The sequence below is a fragment of the Ovis canadensis genome, chromosome 18 (genome assembly GCF_042477335.2).
Source record: "Ovis canadensis isolate MfBH-ARS-UI-01 breed Bighorn chromosome 18, ARS-UI_OviCan_v2, whole genome shotgun sequence".
Classification (NCBI taxonomy): Eukaryota; Metazoa; Chordata; class Mammalia; order Artiodactyla; family Bovidae; genus Ovis; species Ovis canadensis.
Window position 1 is genome coordinate 35,511,264 of NC_091262.1, and position 27,713 is coordinate 35,538,976.

Below are 27,713 nucleotides of genomic sequence, written 5' to 3' on the forward strand. Positions count from 1 at the left end.
TTACTCAAAAACGGTACTGGGACTGTGGAAAGCAGTTTGGCAGTTACTCAAAAAGTTAAACACAATTACTGTATGATCTGGCTATTCCATTTTTAGGTATATACCCCCCAAAGAACTGAAATTCGAGGCTCAAATAAATACTTATCCATTAATCTTCATAGCAGCATTATGCACAGGGGCCAAAAGACAGAAACAACTCAAATGTCCACCAACAGGTGAATGGATAAACTGAATGTGTTACACACATACAATGGAATGTACTATTCAGACATTAAAAGGAATGGAATTTTGACATATACTACAATACAGAGGAACCCTGAAAATTATGATGCTAAGTGAAATAAGTCAGACACCAAAGGATAAATACTGTATGATTCCACATGTAGGAATCAAACCATCAAAGGCAGAGACTGAGAGTAGAATGGTGATTTCCAGGGGCTGAGGGCAGGAGAGAATGAGCGTTACTGCTTAATGAGTTCAGAGCCTCTGTTTGGGTGAATGAAAAAGTTCTGGGGACGGGCGGCAGTGACAGGTACACAGCACGGGGAATGGCCTACATGCTGATGAATTGTTAGAATGCTTAGAAGGGGTTCAAGTGCTAAACTTACAGTCTGTATATTTTCCAACAACAGCAGCAGAGGGTGCTGCTGAAATGGGAGGGAAGAGGGCAGGGCACAATCTTTAAAGGAATGACACGGCCGCAGCACGTGGCAAAGACTGGCGAGGACCAACTGGATCCAAGATGGCAGAAGAGTCAACTTTCAGTGGACCCCGAGCCCCATCACACGCACCCCAACACACCAGCACAAGCTAGCTGGCACACCCACCAGCGCCATGACAGTTCTGAGCCCAGCCATCAAAGGCCAAAACACGGGCACTGGCCCAATCCCTAGAAATCCTCACCTCTTCTCCAAAATAATCCTCCCACGCATTAGCCTATGAAATGATCCAGCCCATAAAAGCTAAGTGTGCCATATTTCAGGGCCTCTTGCCTTTTGAGATGGCCCACACTCTGCCTGTGGAATGTGTTTCTCTCTAAATAAATCCAATTATTACTATCGCTTTGTCTCCAAATTATTTTGAGATGAGGCAAGAACCTTAAATTCACTGGGAACAGCTCCTAGGGAGTATTGGTGGAGAGGGCCTAAGGTGGATGAGGCAGGAAAGGGCAACCTTGAAGAACAGGCATGGGCGAGAAAACTGCAAATGTTGGGAACTGAAAAGGCAGGTGGAGCAGAGGTGGGTAAGCTGGGCAAGAGGGGGCAGCGAAGCCGGCCAGTACCAAGGCTGGGGGTGCGGAGCTTCACGGAGGGAACTGTCTGGAGCCTCAGGCAGCTCTGACCATGCGGAGGACTGCAGTGCAGAGACACCCAGTGTCCACAGCACTTGACCACAAGCTGCACCTTCTCAGTAAAAACAGAACTGTCAGCTAAAACAGTGAGAAGCTTTCCAGTGTCAAATTGTACAGACTGAGAAACAAAAAAAAAACCCATTTCTCTGCTGACAAAGTTCTGGAGATGGACGCGGTGATGGCTGCACAACAATGTGAAAGCACTCAACACCAGTGAAGTGCACACTTAAAAGTGGTCAAGATGGTACATCATGTTGTGTACATTTTACCACAATAACAAAAAAAGATTAAAAAAATATGCAGCCTGCTAGAGTGGAACGCATCTGTCTCTTTTACTCTACTAATGGGGTGTGACTTGAGAGAATGCTCTGGGAGGCAATTTATTATTGTGAATCAAAAGCCTTACAACTGCATTCTCCTGGGACTTCTAGTGGTCCAGGGATTAAGACTCTGTGCTTCCACTGTAGGCAGCACAGGTTTGAATTCTGGTCAGGGAACTAAGATCCCACCTGCTGCGTGGTGCAGCCAAAAAAAAAAAAACAACATGACTGCATTCTCTTAAAGCCAGCAACTCCACTTCTAGTAATCTGTTCAAGGGCAATAAATGAGGACGTGCAAAGTATACAGGCAAATGGACAGTCACTGAAGAGCTGTTTATTACACACACACACACATACCCCTTGTAAATAATCTAAATGTTCCAAAGTGAGGGATTGTTTAAATCAAGTATAACAGACCCATCAAGACATACCATTCATCCTTTAAAAACTGTAGTATTTAATAAGATGGAAAGGTGTTCTTTTTTTCTTTATCCATTGTGATATACTCTCAACTTCATTAAACTATAGTTCAATGACTTACATCCAGAAGCTACTGAATAAGGAGGCCAACAGGTGTTGCTGAGTCCAGTCTGTGTCCTCTATCCTTCTGAACAGAGCTAGCTAGACCCTGAAGGGCTCCGGTGTCACTCAAAATCTCTTTATTCAGAGAAAACAAAACAAAAAGAACTCAGATGCTCCAGAATTCTGACCAAAGCTAGCCAACACTAACACTACAGATGTTAATAAGAATATACAGTATTAAAGTGAAAAGAGATTACAGGAAAGCATCATTCTATGATCTCATTCTTATAAATGTGTACACTAGTATATATATTAAGTTAGCAATCATCCACTCTGCAGTTCCATAGGAACACCCCAGGAACAAGATCCCCATGGCCTCCGCCTCAGAATCCAGGGCACTCTGGACCTACAAGTGCACAAGAAAGACCATGGGATGGTGACCACAGCGCCAGGGTTGTCTCCGGCAAGAGCGACACTAGGGTTACTGAATGCATGCGAGGTAAAGACAGTGAGCCTTGCTACAACCTGAGATCGTGTCTGGGCAAGAGAGGCCAGTCGCTTGCTTTCCAACCTAGAGGTCAACTGTAGAACTACCCAGACCAAACAAGACAGGTGTGACAGGACCCCAAACACCATGGTTGACAGAGGGAGAGGGATAGGTGCTCTTAGAACTTCATATAGGGACTTCCCTGGTGGTCAGCCAAAAAAACCCACCAAACTCTGACCAGCATGGGGCCGGCAATTAATATTATATTGTACACTTACGATTTTGCAAAAAGAGTAGATCTTCTGTTAAGTGTTCTTATCACAAATACACAAACGATAAGCAAGAAGGCCATGAGGAAGCTTTTGAAAGAATGGGTGTCTTTATGGCGTAGGCTGTGGTGATGGTTTCACAGGATGTTCTTATCTCCAAACTCACTAAGTTGTGTACATCAATTATGTACAGACTTTGGTATGCCATCTCAGGTGGCTCAGTGGTAAAGAATCTGCCTGCCAATGCAGGAGATGCAGGTTCGATCCCTGGGTGAGGAAGATCCCCTGGAGGAGGAAATGGCAACCCATTCCAGTATTCTTGCCTGGGAAATGCCATAGACAGAGGAGCCTGGTGGGCTACAGTCCATGGGGTTGCAAAGAGTTGGACGCAACTGAGCACTCAAGAGTATACCTCAATAAACTATTTTTCCTTAAAAAGTTTAGATCACAAGGGAACAGAAATGACTGAAGCTGGATGGGGATTTGGCACCAACAGAACTGAGATCCCAAGGGGCCCTCTGAGCTCGGCTGGGTATTTCCAAACCACCAGCTACCCCAGAAAAAGTCAGAACCCTCGGGTTTAGCGGTTGTTTGGGCTTGTTTCTAACTCACAGTTAATCCACTTCCAACCTAGTGAACCAAGAAGTAGTCACTTATTATTCATATCATCCTTGTGGACTCCATTTATGGAAAGATTTTAACCTTCCAGGCAGTATTTATGAAAGAGTAATTTGTTTTCTCACTTCTTTATGGACTGAAGTCACATATAACTACCAGAGAGCTTTCTAATCAGCAGGATTTCACAAAGGTGCTCTCAAAAATTGTTAGGATTCCAGCCAAACAGCCAAGTGCATTAGTTACCTGCCCAAGGAGCCTACAGCAGAACAATTGCCCTTTGTCTTGGGGAAATAATGAAATAGCTGGGGCATGGCTCCTACCCTCCCAGGCCCCTGGATGGGAATTGCTGGACAGTTCTTTGTACCCAAGGACACTGCATGTGACACCAAAGACACAAGCAGGGAGGACCTGCCCCCGTGGGGACAGCAACAATCCCAGCACCAAGTAAGTTGACATGTTTAGTATAATATTATGAGGCTGAGACACTGTGTGTCTTAAGAGAAGGAAACCTAGTAAACAATAATAAATCCATTGTTCTTAAGCCACAGTGAGTTCACTCTGACATGCACGAGCAATGCACCTCTCTCCTGTGTGCACAACTGTGGTTGCTGTTCAGTTTGCTAAGTCATATCCAACTCTTTGCGACCCCATGGACTGTAGCACTACAGGCTTCTCTGTCCTTCACTGTCTCCCAGAGTTTGTTCAGATTCATGTCCATTGAGTCGTTGATGCTATCTGACCATCTCATCCTCTGCCTCCCTCTTCTCCTTTTGCCTTCAGTATTTCCCAGCATCAGGGTCTTTTCCAATGAGTCAGCTCTTCGAATCAGGTGGCCAAAGTATTGGAGCTTCAGCTTCAGCATCAGTCCTTCCAGTGAATATTCAGGGTTGATCTCCTTTAGGATGGACTGGCTTGATCTCCTTGCTGTCCAATGGACTCTCAAGAGTCTTCTCCAGCACCACAGTTCGAAAGCACCATTTCTTTGGTGCTCAGCCTCCTTTATGGTCCAACTCTCACATCGGTACATGACTACTGGAAAAAAACCATAGCTTTGACTACATGGACCTTTGTCAGCAAAGTGATGTCTCTGCTTTTTAATACCCTGTCAGGTTTGTCAGAGCTTTTCTTCTAAGGAGCAAGCATCTTTTAATTTCATGGCTGCACTCACCATGAAACTAGCTTGGATGTACAATGTAAATCCAAAATATTTGCTAAACTAAATGATTTGGCTTTGATGCAATGTGGAAATCATATGAGATGTGCCCAAGAAAGCAAAAGTTCCTTTCTAGTATTTCCCATAATGTCAAGGGCAAAACTATAACCAGCTCATCCGGTCCAACAGCTCAGACGTGGGGGACTCAAAGCAGGCCTCCTTCAGTTCCAGGGAATGTTCCTGGGACAGCTGCTGAGACCAGAGCTCTACAGGACTGGACCCTACACTCCTCGCGGCCACTCAGAGTCGGGCTGTGGAGAACACCTGGGCAGTGGATTCCCAAGGCCACCCGGGGCAGAGAGCAGGCAGGGTTGCTGGAGCCCTTCATCACCCAAGCACCCAAGTTCAGACCTCTATCTGCACTCTTAAAAGTCCTTCAAAAATCTAACGCTTGGGGGACTTCCCTGGTTGCCCAGGGGTTAAGAATCTGCTTTGTAATGCACGGGACATGGGTTCAATCCCTGGTCAGGGAACTAAGATCCTATATGCTGTAGGGCAACTGCAACTACTATGCTGCAACTACTGAGCCTGCATGCTGAGAGCCTGTGCTCTGAAACAAGAAAAGCCACTGCAATGGTATGCCCACACACAGCAACAAAGAGTAGTCCCCAACTACTGCAATTAGAGAAAGCCCAAGACCAGCAACAAAGGCCTAGTGCAGCAAAAATAATAATAAAATGAGTTAAAAATAAATCACATAAGATTATTTTCAAAAATCTAACTCCTGGCCCTAGGGACAGACAGACAGATGAATGAAACATTGTGCTGGACAGCACACCCTGGCAGTGGCACCGAGTGAACACTGGTGGAAAATGCCAGCACCTGAGGGTGCAGAGCTGAGGTCTTCAGCACGGCAGCCAGAGGTTGCTACCTGGGATCCCTGACCAGGCTGGGTGGTTGCCCATGAGCCACGGGACAGGATATCACAGTGCTCAGATTCCCCTCCCACGGGAGGCTTGTTTCTATGCTCTACTTGAATATCAGGCCCTATCTTAGCAGAGGCGTGGGATGGACCACAGGGCCTTACTTGCTTGTTCCTGAGTTCTCCTCCGTGGAACTCTCACACACACTCACGTCCACATCTTCAAGCGCCATTGCTGTATGACGATGCCCAGAGGTCTGCCCCCAGATGCTCCCCTGGGTATCTCTCCCGGGCTTGGCGCCCAATCTGACCCCCCTGCAGCCCTATTCCAGGTGTCCCCACCTTCAGATCTGTCAGAATAGCAGAACCCCAGGAGTTTCATGCCAGCAGATGGCAAGAGCATCTCCAGCCTCCGTCTGCCCCCCAGCAGTTCAGGCCCTTAGCCGTCTTCCTAGCAGCATCCTAAATCGGGCCACAGGTATGCTGAGCCACAGGTTCACACAGCACAGAGCCCAGAGGGCATCTGTTCATCACCGTGCTCATAAAAGGTCGGCACACTGACAATGTCTACTGCCTGGCAGACTGGGTATCTGGAAGCTGTCTTCCTTCTCATTTGTACAAGGATGTCACTGGGTTGGGAGGAAGTAGCTTGTTGACAAGGAGATCTCCTCAACCCTTGGGGGCAGAGCAGACCCTGGGGTGACTGGAGGGCCTGGATGGGCCACTTCTGACTGTGAACAGTCTTATGCATTTATCCGTGAGCTGTACAAATATTTTCTATGTGTGCATGACATCAAGAAGATTGGGCAATTCTGACCTTGCTGACAACAATAGCTCTCTTTGTTTCTGGAGCCTTTCTGTTGGCATGTAAATAAGCTCAGGTTTCTCCCACAGGCACCAAACCTGTAAGGCCATGTACCTGACCCCGCTTCTGCCCACGGGCTGCTGTTCAGAAGCAGCACCAGGCTGCTCGCCAGGACAGGATCCAGGAGGACCAAGGCCCTGTCATGGGGACAGTCTCGATGAGTCCAGTAGCCACCTCCCTCCGGAATCTCGCAGTGGCACTTACACCCAGGACACCTCCCCCCACTGTATGTAAATTACACATTACCTGACAATTCAGTTCTTCAATTCTCCCCACAAAGAGGCTTCACAGGTCAAAGTGACCACAGACTCCAGCATTAGTTACCAAAAAAAAAAAAAAAAAAAAAAGTCAAAGGCAAGCAGGAATTAAATGGAATATCCAGCACCAGCAAGAGTGCAGTTAACATATGAACACAATAGAGCACCACATCACCATTTAAAAAGAGAGCGTGACTGTGACTATATAAATACTGCTCCCCGCAGAGCCAAGAAATGCACTGGGACCCTATTTCCTTCTGCACAGTTCAAAGTCAGGAGTCAAGCACTCCAAGGAGGGAAAGGTTCCCAGCATCCAGGTCAAAGAGCAGCTTCTTGAGACTTCCCTGGTGGTCCAGGGACTAAGACTGTGTGCTCCCAATGCACGGGGCTCGGGTTCGATCCCTCGTTGGGGAACTAAGATCCTGCCTGCCACAACTAAGAGTCTGCGCATGTGTTCCTTCGTTCATTCACGCTAAGTCGCTTCAGTCGTGTCCGACGCTTTGTGACGCTATGGACTGCAGCCTGCCAGGCTTCTTTGCCCATGGGATTCTTCAGGCAAGAATACTGGAGTGGGTTGCCATTTCCTCCTCCAGGGGATCCGCCTGACCCAGAGATCAAACCCGCGTCTCCTGCGGCTCCTGCATTATAGGCAGATTCTTTGCTGCTGAGCTACTGAGGAAGCCCCAACTAAGAGTTCACATGCCGCAGCTAAAGATCCTAAAGCTAAGGCTGGGTACAGCCAAATAAATAAGTAAATTTATTTTTTAAAGAGAAGCTTTTCCTTGCCAGCATGCTCCCCACTGTTCAAGGCAGGTGGTATCTCAGTGTGCTTCACATTTGGATCACAACATGCTCGCAATTGTTTTTTATTTTTTGTGGAGTTTTTCTACTGCCTTTTTTTTCCTATTGAGAAAAGAAACAGCCCATGTTCCTATAACCCTCGTATCTTCCAGCTTCTTGTTCTCTCTGAACGTTTCCTGGAATCCATTCCAGTCTCTGTCCTGGAGATATTATTCTTGGAGCCAACGGCTTCCAGTCCTAATTTGGACTGGGTGCTTCTGAGGCCCACTCACAGCCGTCTGTCTGGAAGTTCTTTTCTTTAGGCTCCCGGAAGCCATCCATTCTCTTTCTGCCCCCAGCTGCCTCCTTACTAGACTTCACCCTTGTGTGGCTGGCACAGACAATCAGAATGAGTGCGAATAAATCTTAAGTTCTTGTATACCTATAACTGACTTCACTGTCCCCTGACACTGGATGAGGGTGGCTCAGTGTATTTGATTCCTGGGGCTACAAACTACAACTAACTGGGTGGCTTAAAAGTACAGGGTCTTGGGACTTCCCTGGTGGCGCAATAGATAAGAATCCGCCTGTCAATACAGGGGGGCATGGGTTTGATCCCTGGTCCAGGAAGATGCCACATGCTGAGGAGCAACTAAATCTGTGTGCCACAACCACTGAAGTCCACTTGCCCTAGTGCCCATGCTCCACAACAAGGGAAGCCACTGCAATGAGACACCCATGCACTGCAACAAAGAGTGGCCCCCACTTGCTGCAACTAGAGAAAGCCTGCATGCAGCAACGAAGACCAACCAAGACCGAGACCCAAAGAAACACCTACAGGATTTGGAACTTCTCTGGTGGTCCAGTGGCTGGGACTCCGTGCTCCCAATGCAGGGGTCTGGGGGTTCGATCCCCGGTCAGGGCACTAGATTCCACTAGATTGCCGCAACTAACAGTTTGCATGCTGCAACTACAGATCGAAGATCCTGCATGCTACAACTAAGACCCGGGGCAGCCAAAGAAACAAATAAATATTTCTTAAAAGCTAAAGGATCTTATCATCTCCCAGCTTGGAGGTAGGAAGTCCAAAATCACCTTCACTGCTAAAACCAAGGTGTGAGGAAGCTCTCTCCACAGGCTCCAGGGGAGAATCCGGCCACCTGGCCTTCTCTAGCTGCGGGGCTACCAAGACCTGTCCCTCCACCTTCAGGTCTCCCTCTGCTGAGCTCACATCCCCATCTCTCTTCTGTGTGCAGTAAAATCTCTTTTGGCCTCTCCCTCATAAGGACGCATGTGATTGCATCAGGCTCACAGGGATAATCCACACTGAGCTCCTTCTCTCAAGATCCTTTCTTTAGTTGCCTCCAGAGACCCTTTTATCAGGTAACACTACAGGTTCCAGTGATTAGGGCCTGACATCTGTGGGAGACAGTGGATACAAAATTTTTTTTCAATGGTTAAAAAATTATTCTCCCTCAGAGCCTTGAAGGCCCGGCTTTACTGTCTATTGTCCTGTGCCCACGTTGTCTGATTAGACATTTATTTTGCTGGCTCTTCCTCTTCCTGGCTCCTCAGCATGAGAGCACTCCACGTGCCCTCCCTAGCTGACCTAACCAAGCAGGCACCAGGGCTTCAAACGCCATCCATTGGCCCCAGATCCACACAGGACCAAGGAAGGCTTTATTCCTTTTTCTTTTTTTTAATTGGAAGATAACTGCTTTACAGTGTTGTGTTGGTTTCTGCCATACAACAACGTGAATCAGCCATAAGTTACACATACGTCCCTTCTCTCTGGAGCCTCCCTCGCACCCCTACCCATCCCACCCCTCCAGGTGCAAGGCTTTATTCTATTGATAGAATGCCAGTACCCACACCCCAGCCTTGCCTCTGCCAACCAAGCCCACCTGTCCTCATCTTCTCCTGAGACCGTCCATTAAAGTTCTAGCTTTTAGGACTTCCCTGGTGGTCCAGTGGTTAAAATCTGTGCTTCCAATGCAGGAAGTGCAGGTTCGATCCTTGGTTGAGGAACTGAGTTCCCAAATACCTTGAGGCCAAAAAAACCCAAAACATGGAAAAAAAATTTTTTAAAGCAATATTGTAACAAATTCAATAAAGATGTTAAAAATGGTCTATATGAAAAAAAAATTAAAAAAAGAAAGAAAAACATCCTAGCTTTCAGCACCACGTCTCGTTCCTGCTCTGGAATGGACTCACAGGCTTCGTCAGGAGGCTCTCTGGGGTTCTGTGGGGCAGACTGGCCCCTCCTCTTGGGCCCACTGGGCTCTGGGTGTCTCTACATTTCTGACATGGCCATGCCTCTACCTGCCTTCTATCATCCAGAAATGTGTTCCAGTCTCTCAGCTGCTTATAATTCCCTCCCATTCGCTTTGCTGTCATAGGATTATACTTTTAATAATCTCTTTATTATCATTTTAATGGGTTCTGGGGAGGAAAGGTAGAAAGAAGCACTGTGCTGAGACCTCCATCTTGAACTCTATGTTAATCTCATTAATTTTTCAGTTATAACTTGCACATGCTTAAAAGATAACAGACGGTCTCTTCTAAGCCCCTTTTCCGCGGGCTCTTCTGCGTGGGAAGTGAGGGTGGTGATGGCAGGGGTCAGGCTGGCGTCCCAGCTTGTCACCTCCCGCCTGCCTCCGATACACACAGACCCTCCTTGTCGGAGCACCACTGCGCCTGACACAGATCTGCCAGTGCGAGTTACAGGACTGGCGACCTGCATGCGGGTTTCCTCTTTCTAGGATTTTTTTTTTAAAATTTTAAAGCAAATTACTTCTGTGGCCTTCCCTATAAGGCTTGCATACATGCACCAGGACACTAAATGAAGAGAAGGGACAACTTTAGATGGGGATCATCTTTTGCAGGTTCCATCAGCCCAAGGGGACCTTTTTTACTCAAAAGCAGAGCTGGCATGATACATTCCTGCCTTACAAAGGCTCAAGTTTAAAAATAAACACGGGCATTTGAAGGAGCACAGAAATAGTTTGTGCCCGCAGCTCCACAGACCCCCCCAGCCTTAGGTGTCTGCTGGCCCAGGAGGAGCTGAGGCCATGTTCAAAGTCAGCCCTGAGGACCCCAAACGAGCGATACGTGAGTCAAGAAAGCCTTTTTGTGCTGGATTCTCTGGTACTACACGGAGTCAGCTGCACTCCATTCAGACTAACCACAGGGGGCCACCCTGCCTGGCTCTTCACACCGGGGCTGTGAAGGCAGTGCGCCGTGCCCCACTGGAGCCCAAACCCACGACCTCAACTGGCCACTGTCTCCTCCTCCCCATCAACCCCTGTTCCAGCCTACAGGATTGACAGAACAGATCTGCTTGTCCCTACCTGTGCCTTCTCCCTGGAATGGCTCTTATTCATGGGCATCCCCCAACCGCTCAGGCCACCCCCACTGGTCAGAACCCCACCACCTTTCAGATCAAAGTGCAACGCCGCCTCCTCTGGCAGAGGCACCTGGGTCCACTGCCAGCCCAGAGTCCGCCCCTGGAGCCCAGCTCTGTGTCTCCCTCGTGGCCCTCATGTGGCTCTGCTTTGTCTCTGGTGGCTGCAGGTGTGCTGTGTCCCACACTGGGCTGTGGGCCGCCTTGACCAGGAAGCAGGTTATTTCCAGAACCCCTGCGGACTCTGGTAGAGGAAGTACCTGAAATTGAGGCCCAAGTTTTCAGTGAACCCACGTCCCAGAGGGCCCACAGTATCCAGCCGCTGTCTGGCAAGCACAATCCTATGAAATTCCACAGGGCAGAGAAGCAGATCTCTGCTGGACAGCCGTGAGACCCCTTCCCCACAGGAGAACTGCTAGGGACTGTCTTCCTCCCAGCACACACACACACACACAAGTGCACATGTACACAGTGCGTGCACACATATGCACACACACAGAGGTGTGCAGCGAGGTACTGACCCTCTAGCTCCAGGCTGCACCAGGTCAGCAGAAGGCCCAGCCTGTGGCTCCCACCAGCAACTCTGTCCTTTATCCCAGGTGCTGTGCAGATGACCTTTCCAGGGCGCCCTGCCAGGCCAGAAAGCACAGCCCTACTGGGGTAAGTACAAGGGCCAGGACTATGTCTGATGTGCTGTGTCACAGCCAGAGCCCGGCACCCAGAAAACATGCCTTAACTCATTACTGACCAGGGGAAACTAAGGCCTATGGCTGGCGATTCCTATTTTGGCCAGCCAAAATATTAATTCTATTATTTCACCAACACTTTGCAGGCTATTACACTCAAAAGTTATACCTGAGACACCTGTAAAGTCTAATTTTTGTGAAATATTGTCTTCAATTGTAGAGGCAAAGGAGCCTTCTCCAGCACTGTGTTCATGTTCACTGTCCATATCAGAATCAATCGCTAAGGTAATTTTTGTCTTTTTTTTTTGGTCTAATATTCACATCGTCTGAATAACTGTATTCTGAAGAACTATCATCTTCTGAGACACTAGTATATACATCACTTGGACAATCAGAAAATATCTATATGAAATTCACTGAAAAATTTTCTTCACTCAAAATTTCATGACACGTCATTTTTGAAAATTTTACGATAATAAACTTCCATTTTTACACGAGGTTGGAATGAAAACCTGACGCAGCAAAATGTGAATGATAATGACAGTCATGAGATGTATGATGAACCCTTGATCAATTTTAAGCTCTAACAAGTTCACACAGTGATGTTAATCGTATCACTCTCTAAAAACATATTAATATGTCTCTGGTCAACAATGTTTGGGTAACAAAAGAAACATTAATATATCTCTTGTTAATAATGTGTTAACAAAGGGATGAGGGACTTCCCTGGCAGTCCAGTGGTTAGGACTTAGCGTTTTCACTGCCATAGCCCAGGTTCTATCCCTGGCCAGGGGACTAAGGTCCTGCAAGCCAAAAGACAAACAAAAAAACCAGAAAGGGCTGAGAGAGAAGGTACACAGAGACAGAGAACAAAAGTGTTAGAGCAAACAGCCAAGTTCCACTTATACTTCTTCAGGTTTGGAAGAGACTGTACAGAGCGTTGGTGGGTCTTCAGTAGACAGAAAGAAGTGACTATTAGAAGAACGACCTGTTTTCCTATCCCTCTGTGCTGTGCTCTGATGAATCACATGGGCGCTATTTATCAGACTGGATCTTCTACAGGTTCTTTCCCCTTTTGGAAAAGGTCTGATACTCGACTTCCAGCAGAAACAGGCAGCCAGCAGGTGTCTAGACAGTTGGGGCCTACGTGTGCCCAGAGTCTGGCCTGGAACAGCCGTACTACTTCCCATGTGCCAAGGACACACTGCCCGTCCCCTCTGAAGGCCCAGATGGCCTGTGTGTAGACCTCTCCTTGCTCCATTTTTATCCGCCTCAAGATTCCATCCTCAGATTTTCAGGCTTCCGTGCACATTCATGGGCTTCCCAGGTAGTAAAGAACCTGTCTGCCAATGCAGGAGACACAAGAGACACAGGTTCGATCCCTGGATCAGGAAGATCTCCTGGAGGAGGGCATGGCAACCCACTTAAGTATAGTTGCCTGGGAAATCCCATGGATAGAGGAGCCTGGCAGTCTACAGTCCATGGGGTTGCAAAGAGCTAGACACGACTGAAATGACTTAGCACAGCACACAAACACACGCACATCTTCAGTGCAACCCGTGCTCCTCTCCTAAAGGGTCTGTCTTTTAAATAAGAGATGGCTTTCCGCTCCTACCGCAATGCTGAGATCCATACCACCAGCAGTATCAGCAGCACCTCAGAAAAGGTATTTCGCAGAGGTTCCGGTGTGTATTGATCATCTGTGGTTGTCTCGCACTGCTCTGGGCACTGACGAAAACAGCTCACCTCCTTTTCCCAACAACCTTGACAGTCAGTGCCTGTGTCTTCATTTTAACAGAGGAAAATGGGAGGAAAAGATGAAATAATTTACTCAAGGGCACATACAGCGATAAGCTGGGAGTCACCTGGAACACCTAAGCCCAACACGCACCTCTGGATCCCTTCCCGAGTGCATGCCCAGTCAGGCCCCGCACCTGTTCCCTGACCCTCCACCCCAGGCCACCATGTTAAGGCAGGAGCCTTCTTGAGGGCCTTGACGGGTCTCTGGGCAAATACATTAATCCTTATACATCTCTTTTTAAAAAATATTTATGTATGTATGTATTGTTCCTTGGAGGAAAAGCTATGACAAAACTAGACAGTGTATTAAAAAGCAGAGACATTACTTTTCTAACAAAGGTCCCTATAGTCAAAACTATGATTTTCCCAGTGGTCATGAATGGAAATGAGAGTTGGACCATAAAGAAGGCTGAACACTGAAGAATTGGTGCTTTTGAACTGTGGTGCTAGAGAAGACTTTTGAGAGTCCGCTGGACAGCAAGAAGATCAAACCAGTTAATCCTAAAGGAACTCAACCCTGAACATTCATTGGAAGGGCTGATGCTGAAGCTGAAGCTCCAATACTTTGACCACCTGATATGAATAGCCAACTCATTGGAAAAGACCCTGATGCTGCGAAAGACTGAGGGCAGGAGGAAAAGAGAGCAACAGGGGATGAGATGGTTGGATGGCATCACCAACTCAATGGACATGAGTTTGAGCAGACTCTGGGAATTGGTGAAGGACAGGGAAGCCTGGGGTGCTGCAGTCCATGGGGTTGCAAAGAGTCAGACACAACTGAGCAATTGAATGACAACGATCACGTAGTTGGGTCCCCATACTTAGGTGCTTTCTAAAGGTCACCTCCTCAACCTAACAAGACACTTTTAGAGCTCTCTTCACAGGAAATTCCAAGGGTTTCAGGAGCTCTGTGCCAGGAACAGGACGAAGACCAATCATCTACTTCTTATTATAAATCACAGTATCACAGGAGCCTTGCTGAGCCTCTCTTTCCCTGGCCAGACACCCCTGTGATCCACCCTCAGGGGACACGGCACCTCCCCTGCAGGCATTTTTTCACAGCCGATCACCAAGCTCCTTGCTGCCTACTCCAGGTGATTCTCTTCCCTCTTTCCTCCAACTCCCCAGTCTTCAATCTCTTGTCATCAGGCCCTGTCATCCTCTACCCCTCACTGCTGCTGTCAAGCACCAACCTCCATGTCACTCCCCCTCATTTCTTGATGATTTCAGCTCCTGGATAATGGGCCATCTCTCCTACATGACTCCCGTCCTGATTCTCAGTCACCTCAATACGCACACACGTACACATGATCCCTCCAACTGGCCTGCCAGTTGCTTGCACTGCCTTCAGCCCCTCCAACTCCTTGTCACTAACTCGAAACCGATCAATAATCTTCATTTAATGCACCCCACTCTCTGCAACTGGTGCCCACTCACCCACCCCACCCAGTTACTACTCCCAATCATCTTTCCCTGCTCTATTGCTCACAGTATTTACCACCTCTAATATGCTACATAATTTACTTGTTTTCATTTGATTTATTGTGCATCTCATTTGAATGTAAGGGCCAGTAAGGCAGAGACTTTTGTCTTTCTGGTTCCTGCCTGTAGCACCACGAGCAGCACCTGGTACACCAGAAACTCAACAAACTTATTGAATGAATGAATGAATTTTAATCACTTGCATAATTATTCAATATCCATTTCCTCTGCTAAACTGTAAGCGTTACAAGGACAGAGGCCAAGATCCATCTTAGTCACCCCGGGAAGCACTCAGTAAATATTACTTAATTGAGAGAATGGAGGAGCAAAGTTCAGATTTAAGAAATCCGTTGCTGGGCTAAATTGGCTGCTTGCGAGGGTCATCTCCTCCTGGACTGCCTGGATCTGGCTCTGTCCCCACTGACTGGCACCTGAATACAGGTGACCTAAATAAAGCTGTTGATTCTGATAAGCCTAAGCACGAAGCATCAGAAGCCCTCAGACATAGAGATCTGAGTGCATACAGCAGCTTCTGACGCCACTGTGCAAATATTTGATCCCGTGGATGGCGGGGCGCGGGGGCAGGGGGGACTCATTTTCCCTGTCATCAAGAATAGTTTCAGTGGCTACCTGAAAAAATTCATTCTAAAAGCATGATGGAGAGGACCTTCAATCATGAACTTCCTCTCTGGAAAAAACACTTAACAAGATCCTAACTGGGTTTTTAAAAAAGTATTTCCATTTGTTTTGGCTGCCCTGTGTCTTACCTGTGGCATGCAGGATATTTTAGTTACAGCACGCAGACTCTCAGTTGTGGCATGCAGACTCTTAGTTGCAGCATATGGTAGCTAGTTCCTTGACCAGGGATCAAATCCGGGACCCCTGCATTGGGAGTGCAGAGTCTTAGCCTCTGGACCACCAGAGAAGTGTCCTATCTGGGTGTCAGATTATAACTTCAGTTTGTGACTTCCTCTTCAAACTGAACTCATGGCTCACTAGGTTAGTTTCACCATACATGGGTACGAGATTTGCTCCAGGAAAAAAAGACACATAAATAAGCCAAACACTTTTTGTAAAAGGCACAAAGAGAACCAAATTTCACTACTTCAGACTTAGTCTGACCTCTCACCCAGGATGGAGGAGCTTGAAAATCTCCCTCTTCTACAGAGATGAAGTGCTGCCGGGGAAACCAGTCCTGAAAGTCACATCATTCAAGTACCTTGCTTCTCAGGTTCCTGACAGGCGGGTCCTTCTATTCCATTCAGGAGAACCTCAGCTGCAACAAAGCAGCCACAACACTTGGGGAAACGAAGAGTTCTTGTGCATCTCTGAGACAAGCAATGCAGGCAATCAGCTAAACACCTGAACCCCTGGCAAATATGAGAAACATCCCGATTCACAGCCAAAAAGCAGGTGAGAACAGTGTGGGCTTTGGTGATCTTACCACCCTGCCCTGTGTCAAGATTAATATCGAAGTAAGTCATCAGATACAGACCCAGCCTAACAGGTTTACTTATTGGGGACTTGGACTCCTATTACGTGATCTGAACAACGTCTTAATAGATGTCGATTGCAACATACAACTCAACAAGGGTGAAGAATTAAGTCATTCTGAGAACCTCTGCTGAGGTCTGAGAAAAAGGGCTGAGAGAAACTGGAAGAGAGAAGGATGAGAAAAGGAAGACCGAGGAATGGCTCAGTAGATTCAGGGTGAAAGAAATCTGTAGAAAACTTGGCTGTGTTCCGGTGGTGACGACTTCCCCACCAGAACATGCCTCTCACAAACGATCCCCTCCATCCCTCTCCAGAAGAGGAGAAGAGGACACGCAAGAAGAAGCGCCTGGTGTGGAGCCCCAGTTCCCACCTCATGGATGTGAAATGCCCAGGATACTACAGCCATCTCTAGCCAGGCACAGACTTAGCTTCGCGTGCTAGCTGCTCCACTGTCCTCTGCCAGCCTACAAGAGGAACAGCCAGGCTTGCAGACAGACGCTCTTTCAGATGGAAGCAGCATTAAAAGCACCCTGAATCCAGATGAGTGGGAAACCATCAGAAAAAGCACATTTTAGATTTAAAAAGGAAAGAAAGAGGCACTTTCCTGGTGGCCCAGGGGTTAAGAATCCACCAATACAGGGGACACAGGTTTGATTCCTGGTCCAGGGAGATGCTACATTGTTGCGAAGCAACTAAGCCTGTGCACCACAATTACTGAGCCCAAGCACCTAGATCCTGGGCTCTGCAAGAAGGGAAGCCACCGCAATGAGAAGCCTGCAGACCACAGCTAGACAGCAGACCCCCACTTGCCTCAACTAGAGAAGAGCCCGCACACAGCAATGAAGACCCAGTGCAGCTATAAATAAATAAATTTTTTAAAATAAAGAAAACTCAGCTGTGTGAATGGCTATGTGCTCACAACAGACTAAAGATACCTGCTCTTAACCCCTGCTGTTTGGAAGGTGTGCTAACAGAGCTTCCTTAAACACGTCTCTTCCTTTAGACCTCAAGTTTGTACTTTTGAAACAAAGAGTGTTTTTCATTTCTCCTGGAACTGTACAAGTCTCAGAGTCAGACAACATACATAACCACCAGCCCACTCAATGTGCTGGTTGTGTGACATTAGCCAAGTAACTTAACCTCTCTGAAATCATTTCTTTATCCATAAAACATGAAGCTTAAATGAAATAATACCTATAGATAATCAACAAATATTCCTTCCTTTCCTCCCAGCAAAACTCAATCTTCCACAGAATTCAAGTAAGACAGCACAGTGACCGTCTGGCACAACCTCTGTCTGTCCAGCACACCATTCTGTGGCCTCACAGATAAAGAGCCTGTGTAATTATGGAACAGGAAAACAGCCAGGAAATAATCAGCCAGTTCCAAGATGCTACCATGGCTCCTGAGGGGAGGTCAGCTGCCAGAAGACAAAAAAGCCTTCTCTTGCCCTCACAGAGTCTCCAGAAATTTCCACCAAGTACACAGAGAAACCAGTGTCAATACTGCAGTGGCTGGGAGATCGGGGGTACGGCCCAAGGCCATGGACACCTTGCATGGGCAGTCACGTGGCAGTGAAGGGACAAGAAAGACCAACCAAGACCTCACAGGGCCACTGCGAACAGCTGCTGGATGCCGGTATCTCAGGGAAAACATGCGCCATATCACGTGACACCTTCATCCGCTTCCGTGACACTGACAGGGTTGTGCCAGCCTTACCCACTGCTTGAAAGACGGCTGTTTGCAGCCGCATCCATCTCTCTGCGAGAAGGACCACTTGAGAAGGAGGCTCCCAGAGGAACAGTGTGCCTGGGCCTATGCTGTCCTGCCATCCCCAGTGGGCTCTATTTAATTATTCAAGGGATGAGGCATTGTTGCCTTTGTGGGCAAAGCTTTCAGAATATTTAAAATTCATGGGAGAAGCCAAGGAGTGGCTTTTTAAAGCTCCCTCCCTTGAAGCCAGTGATAGGGCTTTCAATCAGGTGGTGGGATTCCAATTTTCCAGGATTTTCCATCTTTGGTGAAACATGCCTGCTTTAAAAAAAAAAAAAAAAAGGAAAGAAAGAAAGAAAAAAACTGAGAGGAGAAAAAATAAAAGAGGAAGCTCTGACAAAAGTCAAACTTGATTAATCTTCAGTTTTGTCCCAGGGGAGTCGCTTTCAGACTTAGCAGATCGGATGCTGTGAGTGCCAAAGTCAGGCGGGAGGCCAGGAACTTCCTGGGAGCATGCTGGGTGTGGGCAGGGAGGGGGACCCTGAACTAGTATACTCTGCTCCACCCCAGGCCCGATTCAGAGATTGTCTCACCCAGCTCCACATCCTAGAAGAGATACACAGTCCACCAAGGTGGGCGCCTGAGGGCCCGCGAAGGTGGCCTCACAGCCCTGGCTGAGATGTGGGCTGGGGCTAGGCACCCCTCAAGTCTGTGCCCAGGGAACACTCACCACGCCACATCACAGAGGGGTCCACTGAGGCCCCAGGATGGGCAAGGGGCCGACACCTGAGAGGACACGGTCTGAGGAAAGGCGGGCAGGCTTCTGGGGCCTCAGCACTCATTCACTGAGCTGCACTGAGCCACTGCAGGGGCTTCACGTCTCCCAGCGAAGCTCAGCCCACAACACCACATCCTCACCCTACAGGAAAGCCTGGCAGAGCCCAGAGCTTGTTGCTTCTCAGAGCAAGAAGGTCTGGACACGGTTTCAGAGTCATCACAGGCCACCTCTTCCTGTCTCTGCCCTGTGTGCACCCCACCCGTGTACACCCAGGTGCGCTCAGGCCCCCTCAGCCCCCATGGAGCCAAACCCTCTGCCTGCGCCTCCCTCCCTCTGGTCCCAGTCCATCCGGGTGTGGCCACAGGAGTAAACCACCTCCTCCGAATGGCAGCGGTCCTCTACGTGGAAGCCGCTCTCTCCTGCCCCTGCCTCTTGGCCCAAGTTCTCTCTTCTCTCAGCTGAACATGCCCAGATCCTTTCAACAGGCCTTTCTTTAGGGTCAAGGGCTGCTTTGAAAATCTGATCAGAAACTATAGCCATCCTCCCTAGAAAAGAACATACACATATACAGTGCTCCATACAGTTTGTGGGGATGGGTGTTCACAGACCCCTGAATTGCACATAGGGACTTCATTTTTAAAAATTGTGTATTTATTTATTTCTGGGTGTGCTGGGTCTTTGTTGCTGTGCACAAGCTTGTGGCAAGTACGGTCTGCTCTCTGGTTGTAGTGTGTGGGTTTCTCACTGTGGTGGGCTCTCTGGTTTCAGAGCACACCCTCTAGGCATGCAGGCTTCAGTAGTTGTGGCTCGTGGGTTTAGCTGCCCCATGGAATCTTCCCTGACCAGGCATCAAACCCATGTCCCCTGCGTTGGCAGGCAGATTCCTATCCACTGGACTACCAGGGAAGTCCCTAGAAACTTTATTTTAAGAAACCTTCCTTCAGGTCCGATCCCTGGTCGGGTCACTAGATCCTGCATGTCACAACAAAGATCCCACGTGCTGCAACTAAGACAAACAGATAAAGAGAAAGAAACCTTTCTCTGTGTCATCCTTAGGAAACATGTGGCCAGACCCCTCCAGCTCTGCTCTCTTTCCTAAATCAGAGGAACTCTGGCACCCAGAACTAAACACAACATTCTGGATGTCACATGCAGCAGACCCCTCACCTCTACTTATTTCATACTTCAGCTAAGAGCTTCAAAGTTTTAGCCAGCCTTCGAGACAACCACATCACGGGGGCTGACTCACAGGGAACTCACCACCAACTCAAATCCCCAGGTCTTTCACATGCCCAGAAAGATACATCTCACTTCTCATCCCTCTACCTGGGGGACAGCCAGGGGACCACACCCTCCCAGTCACCCAGCATCATCCAGGCTCTTGGTCCTCCCTGCTAAATTGGAGCCAGTCTTTCCCTCCTCCCTACACTCTCAAATCTCCTGAAGTCCTTGAAACCTGCAGGACCAGCTGTCTAGCCAGAATACGCCCTTCACCTTCACAAAGCTTTGTAACTGACACAAAGCTAGTCCGTGAGGACAGCACTGCCCCGCCACACACAGCCGGTCCATTCCTCTCATCCTCCACAAAAGTGGAACCCAAGGGGAGTTGGGTGGCTGGTGTCCTCGTGGCCCCCAGAGTGTGGCTCTGTCTGTGCCCTTGGAGGTGAGGCCATTCCAGTCACCTGCCCCCTGCCACACCCGTGCCAGCCTCCAAGTGTTTCCTGCCACCAATGGGGGCTTCAGCTCTGAGCCTGCCTCATCCTCTGTCCACCTCCTGTCAGCACCCCCACCCACAGGACAAACCCCTTGCCCTGGACTCAGCGCCTCCCATCCAGTGCCTTCTTCCCCGTGCCCCTCAGCGAGTTCACTTTCTTCCCTGAATGGCCCATGCCCTCCCCACAGACCATCACTGTTCCCCACTCTATGGGAATTCCTTGTCTCCCAACCTGATGCACTCTGCCACCTGCCTCCTCTGCGTCCACACCCAAGCAATGGGGTGGACAAAACTGGGTGGACGTGTCTCACTTTAAATGTATGTTCTCTGACCTCAAACTGTCTCTCTGCAATGGCCCACAAAGCCTAGGTTTCTCTGGGAGGCTGGCCACCCGGTCCCAGACAATTTTACTCTGTTTTCTTCACCTCAGATTCCCATCCCCAGTCCTCCACCCTTGCTCTGAGCTAATGAGCCTGCCTCATACATCCTGGCGAGAAACAAGAGTCCTGGACTAGAGCTCAAGCACCTTCCACCACACCCAGACCTGCCTCCATCTGCTCGCACTGTGGCCTCCTTCCCTCCTTCCCTCTCTCTGCTCCAAGGGACAATCTTCCCCTGATGCCCTGAACCCCACTCCTGTCACCGTAAGGCCTAGGCCCCTGGGTCACCCTGCTTCTCTTGGGCAGCACTCCTGCCAGCATCCACACATGCTGGAGCTCTCCTATCTTAAATACCTTCTCCCTTTACCCACAGCCTCTCATGTGACTGTCTCATCACTCCGTACCTTCAGCTGTCAACTCCATTCACTCGTTCATTCGTCTGGCTGTGCTGGGTCTTAGTTGCAGCATGCAGGATCTTTTAGTTGCAGCATGCGAACTCTTAGGGACTTCCCTCGTGGCTCAGATGTAACAAGTCTGCTTGCCATGTGGGAGACGCGAGTTTGATCCCTGGGTCAGGAAGACGACCTGGAGGAGGGCATGGGAATCCAGTGCAGTCTTCTTGCCTGGAGAATCCCATGGACAGAGGAGCCTGGCGAGCTATGGTCCATGGGGTTGCACAGAGTCGGACAGGACTGAGTGACTAACACACACATGCATAGTCTTAGTTGCAGCATGCGGGATCTAGTTCCCTGACCAGTGATCAAAACTGGGTCCCCTGCATTGGGAGTATGGAGTCTGAGCCACTGGACCAGCACGGAAGTTCCAATCAAGAACTTGAGAAAGTGGTCCACACCTCCCTCACACAACCCCCGTCCCATTCATCTTTCAGCCCACCTGGTGCCTGGCCCACCTGACTCGCCGCTGTCTGGATTCAGGTCACGGCCACCACCAGCCACCACACCACTCAGCCCTAGGTCACTTGCGCAGCACTCAACACTGACACCCAAGCCCCCACTGAGACACAGCCCCATCCTCCCTCCCTCCCTGGGCTCTTCTCCTCTATCTTTCTTGCTGGTTCCGCCTGCTCTACTGCCACCTGGAAAATGGACACTTCTGAGCCCTCTCCTCCTCTGCCTTCCCTCTCAATCCATCAAGAAGTCGCCCAGTCTCTTCCAGTCTGACCTCTGCTGAACCCAAGCTACATTAACTCCCTGCCTTCTGCCCAGCTCCACACACCCTCTCAAACTTAACATGATGTGGCCATTTGACCTTGAGTCTCCCACTCCACCCCTCACCTTCTGCTCCTCCAGGCTTCCCTACACCTGATTGTTGTTCAGTCGCTTAGTCGTGTCCAACTCTTTGCAACCCCATGGACTGCAGCACACCAGGCTTCCCTGTCCATCACCAACTCCCAGAGCTTGGTCAAACTCATGTCCATTGAGTCGGTGATGCCATCCAACCATTTCATCCTCTGTTGTCCCCTGCTCCTGCCCTCAATCTTTCCCAGCATCAGGGTCTTTTCCAAAGAGTCAGCTCTTCGCGTCGAGTGGCCACCACTTGCTTAAACCCCAAACCAAAGGGATCCTTCTCATTCCCTCCCTCCCCCTTATTCCTACCTTATAACCAATCTCTATGAAAGCTCTAACAAATCTTCCCCCAAACCATCTGCAGTCTGCTCACTTCTCTCCTTCCCTCCGTGACCTTCTCGGGCTCAGCCAGCATCCTCTTTGAACTAGAACACAGGAGCCCTGTCACTTCTCGCTTCAGGTCTTATCCCGTTTCATCCATTCTGCACAGAGCACCAGAGAAGTCTTCTTAAAACATAGGAAGGGCTGTCACAGGCCTATTAAAACCTTTCTGTCTTTTGTTTGTTTGTTTGTTTTTGGCAGCATCCCTTGGCATGTGGGATCTTGGTTCCTTGACCAGGGATTAAACCTACATCCACTGCACTGGAAGTACAGAATCTTAACCACCCACAGGTCTGTCCTAACCCTTCAGTCTTATCTGCTCTCACAGCATTTCAAATATAAGCCATCGTCCATGCCACAGCCTATGAGATCTGGTCTGCCCTCATGCCTACCCACTCTCCAACCCTGGCCTGGGCGCCCCTCCCTCCCTCGCTGCCAGCCAGCCCCACAGGTTTCAGTTTCTGAAACATTCTGGGCAGCCCCTTCCCACACTGGGTCTTTAACCCCGTCCCTCCCTCCACCTAGAACGATCTGCTCCTGCTCTTCACGTGATAGAGCAGCTTAAATGTCACCTCTTTGGAGGCAGCCCATAAACATACGGCCTCAAGCTGGGCTCAGCCCCTGCTTCCTTCCCTCATGGCACCGAGTACAACTTGCAGCTATTTTATTTGTGGATACTCGCAGGGGGAAGAGAGGGCTGGGAGTGGGCAGAGACAGGTGGAATCTGTCTCCCTCACTAGAACGAGAATTCCATGGAAATAAGAGGGGGGCCGTGTCTGACTTAAATTGTTACATGTTAAAAATAATAATATTTTTTGACATATTTGGCTAAAATATGTTAGAATTAACAAATGTAGTATGTTAATGCATAAAGGGGGAACCTAGAAAAATGATCCTGATCAACCTATCTGCAGGGCAGGAATCGAGGTGCAGATGTAGAGAGTGGGCATGTGGGCACGGAGGGTGGGGAGGGGTGAGTGGGAGATTAGGACTGATAAGATATACACTCCTGGGGCTTCCCAGGTGGCTCAGTGGCAAAGAATCCACCTGCCGATGCAGGAGAAACAGGAGACACAGGTTTAATCCCTGGATCACAAAGATCCCCTGGAGAAGGAAATGGCAACCTCCTCTAGTATTCTTGTCTGGGAAATCCCATGGACAGAGCAAGCTGGGGGGCTGCGGTCCACGGGGTCACAGAAGAGTTGGACACGACTTAGTGACTAAACAGCAACATATACACACCGCCATGTGTAAACAGTAAGCCAGTGGGGACCTGCTCTATAGCGCAGGGAGCTCAGCTCAGTGCTCTGATGACCGAGAGGGTGGGATGGGGTGGGAGGGAAGTCCAAGAGGGAGGGGATAGATGTTGCCTATAGCTGATTCGCTTTGTCCTACAGCAGAAACTAACGCAACACTGTGAAGCAATTATACTCCAATAAATAAATAAATAATAGACATTAAAATTCATTTCACTTGTTTCTTTTGCTTTTTTAAATGGAAACTAGAACATGTAAAATTACATATGTGGCTTCGTATTTCTATGGGACTGTGCTGGTCTAGTTAGCAAGGGTGGGAAGAAGCAGATTATGACATTATGTTGATATAACACTTTGTTATAATCAACTTTATGTGATAAACCACATAGAGAGGCACAGGCCAAGCATTCAGGTACACTGACGGCAGGTAGGTCAGACGAGGTTAGAACAGACTTGAAACACCAAAAACACCAAACTAATGAGGATGAAGTCATGGATTGCTGATCCTTAGCTGAACGCCCTGCAAGTAGCTTATGCCAACTGTCCAATAGATGTGCAGATTTGAAGGCTGCCACTGGAACAACAGAGGATGTGTTTCAACATGGTCATAGAGCACATGTCCTAAAGCCCTTCCGACTCCAGTGGGTTCCTGGGCCTCTAAGAACAGACCTGCTGTCTAGATATTCTTGTCTGCATACAACTCAGTGCTATCATGCCCAACCCTCCCCTCCTCATACTTAGAGAACTAGACTCAGCAAAAGAAACAAGGGGACTTCCCTGGTGGTTCAGTGGTTAAGAATCTGCTTTCCAATGCAGGGGATGTAGGTTTGATGTCTGGTTGGGAAACCAGGATCCCACATGCCGCAGGGCAACTGAGACTGAGTGCCACAACTAGAGAAGCCCAAACACCACAAGGAAGACCCAGCAGAGCAAAACACAGGAGAAAGGAAGGAAAGAGACGAGGTCTTGCTATGCTGGTTTCTCTGACTGTCTCAACTGCGGACCACTGCAGGTCTCAGAGCGGGACCAAGGAGAGGGCTATGCAGAAGTGCCCAGCCCTCCTTCCATGGGGCACATGCCACGTCAGCTGATGGGGGCAAGGGCACAAGATGAGCCATCCCCACAGAAAAGCCTGTGCCCTCAGGTGTTGAGCTGACCCTCTGGGTCACCACATTAATGTTCATTCCCTCCAAGAGATTATCTGCTCCCACGGAGCAAGGAAATCTACTTCTCACAGAGGTTAATAAACTTACAGATCTCATTACTCAAAGAGGTCGTGTTGGCAAAAATTTTAATGCATTTTTTAGGAAAGGTCTGGAAGATTATTAACAACAGAACAATGGCTGGCTATTCGGAGAAGCGAGGGCAGAGAGGTGACTGATGGAGATGAAGTAGGCTCTCCCCTCCTCCATACAGCATCCCCCAGGGCTGCGGAAGGTAAAGCACTTGGAGTCCAACTGGGCTGGCCATCTCTGACTGCCCAGCCCCTGGGTCTGGGGTTGCTTGCCTCTGTTCCTGCCCCCAGGTCACCTCACAGGCTGGCAACTAGCACATTTACCAACACATTCCTCAGTCTCCAATGGGCACTGCAAGGCTGCTCACAAATCTGTATTTGCCCACAGTCAGCTGTATCAAACCGTTTCTTCTCTTCCTAATCTACCCCCTCATTCTCAGATCAATTCCTTAGCTCACACAGAGAAGGAAATCCAGGCGACCCAGCTTCCTCATTCCCCTTTCCACCTCAGCCTCAAAATGCCACCATACCTGCACCTTGCCTGGTCTCTAAGGGTGATCCTCCCAGCATAAAGCTCTTGTTCTAGTTCCTTCCTGCCATCCACTTCCCTGTGCCAACCACACTGCCTGTCATCTTTCTCTAATATCTTCAACCTCCACTCCTATTCCCCCCTCAGCCTCCCAACATGCTCAACTGATGAAATGAAATCAGCCTTCCTACTACCCTGACTCATCCTCCACCTTAGCCTGACTTCTTTATTCCCCTGCCGTACACTCACTCCTTAAACCACTGCAGATGGATTTGTGCCTTCACACCTGGCTGAAGCTGCTCTTAAAATCCATCAGTGCCCTAACTCTCCCACCCCCACAGCAGGATTTAACAGCATGCACCTTGGGTCCCTACCCAGCTTCCCGAGGCCTTCACCCATGTTGAGTACACCTCCCTTTCAGCCTCCTCTCTCCTGGCTTTTGCAAAACTGCTCTCCCCCAGCCTGCCTCCAGTATCATCACCTCTAAGTCTCACCCCCTGGCTTCTTTTCCTTCTCTTCAACTAGTGCCCTTTCCCAGAGTTCCATCTTCATCTTTTTAAAGTATTTTTTAAAAATATTTTATTATTCTTATTGTTATTTTATTTATTTTTATTTTTTGGCTGTGCTGCGCAGCATGTGGGATCTCAGTTCCCCACACCTCCTGCACTGGAAGCGCAGAGCCTTAACCACTGGATGGCCAGGGAAGACTCCCATCTTCATCTTCTTGATCCACTCTCTCCTTGGGTGATCAAGTCCATCTCAGAGGTGATGGCTCTCAAATCTGTACCTCTGATTCTACCCTAATTGCTGAGTGCTAGAGCTGAATTTCTATTGATAGAGGCCACTGCACATGACCCACTATAAGTGGAAATTCACCATATTCACCCAGACTAAACTCTCATCAACTCTCTCCCCTAAAACGCATCTCCTCTTGTGTTCTTAATCTCAGTCAATGGCACCACCATCCACTCAAACAGTCTAGAAATACCTGAATTGCTGGCAGCTCCGCCTCTCCCTTTCTCCTGTTACAACAATCAAGAGCTGTGGGTCCACCTCCCACGTGACTCTCGGGGTGCCTTTGGCCTCTAGAAAATGCATCTTAAGAACACGAATTCTAGGAGTTTTATAGTTTCTGGTCTTACATTTAGATCTTTAATCCATTTTGAGTTTATTTTTGTGTGCGGTGTTAGAAAGTGATCTAGTTTCATTCTTTTGCAAGTGGCTGACCAGTTTTCCCAGCACCACTTGTTAAAGAGATTGTCTTTAATCCATTGTATATTCTTGCCTCCTTTGTCAAAGATAAGGTGTCCATATGTGTGTGGATTTATCTCTGGGCTTTCTATTTTGTTCCATTGATCTAAATGTCTGTCTTTGTGCCAGTACCATACTGTTTTGATGACTGTGGCTTTCCACTCTCAGACATAAATCACAGCAGGATCCTCTATGATCCACCTCCCAGAATTCTGGAAATAAAAGCAAAAATAAACAAATGGGATCTAATTAAAATTAAAAGCTTCTGCACAACAAAGGAAAATATAAGCAAAGTGAAAAGACAGCCTTCTGAATGGGAGAAAATAATAGCAAATGAAGCAACTGACAAACAACTAATCTCAAAAATATATAAGCGACTTATGCAGCTCAATTCCAGAAAAATAAATGACCCAATCAAAAAATGGGCCAAAGAACTAAATAGACATTTCTCAAAAGAAGACATACGGATGGCTAACAAACACATGAAAAGATGCTCAACATCACTCATTATTAGAGAAATGCAAATCAAAACCACAATGAGGTACCACTTCACACCAGTCAGAATGGCTGCGATCCAAAAATCTGCAAGCAATAAATGCTGGAGAGGCTGTGGAGAAAAGGGAACCCTCCTACACTGTTGGTGGGAATGCAAACTAGTACAGCCACTATGGAGAACAGTGCGGAGATTCCTTAAAAAATTGCAAATAGATCTACCTTATGACCCAGCAATCCCACTGCTGGGCATACACACCGAGGAAACC

At 48.4% G+C, this 27,713-nt stretch overlaps 1 protein-coding gene, 1 long non-coding RNA gene and 1 pseudogene across 7 annotated transcripts in view; 1 reads left to right on the forward strand and 2 right to left on the reverse strand.

Moving 5' to 3' along the window:
• The window catches only part of HOMER2 (homer scaffold protein 2), a 128,555-nt gene that overhangs the window by 51,220 nt on the left and 49,622 nt on the right, over window positions 1-27,713 (reverse strand). The window contains exon 1 of one of the 6 annotated variants that reach the window (XM_069560399.1): window positions 6,754-8,963. The exons of 4 other annotated variants lie outside the window; for them this stretch is intronic. The gene's annotated coding sequence lies outside the window, so the exon portion shown is untranslated. Of the gene's footprint in view, window positions 1-6,753; window positions 8,964-27,713 lie in introns of those variants that run through there. One more of the 6 variants, XM_069560397.1, reaches the window with a different exon arrangement.
• On the reverse strand, window positions 11,923-16,243 carry LOC138423950 (uncharacterized). The gene is made up of 3 exons (XR_011250536.1): window positions 16,135-16,243; window positions 15,683-15,797; window positions 11,923-13,417 (listed from the first exon to the last, which is right to left on the reverse strand). It is a non-coding gene; the product is annotated as an uncharacterized lncRNA (long non-coding RNA).
• On the forward strand, window positions 16,687-16,932 carry LOC138423948 (small ribosomal subunit protein eS27-like; annotated as a pseudogene).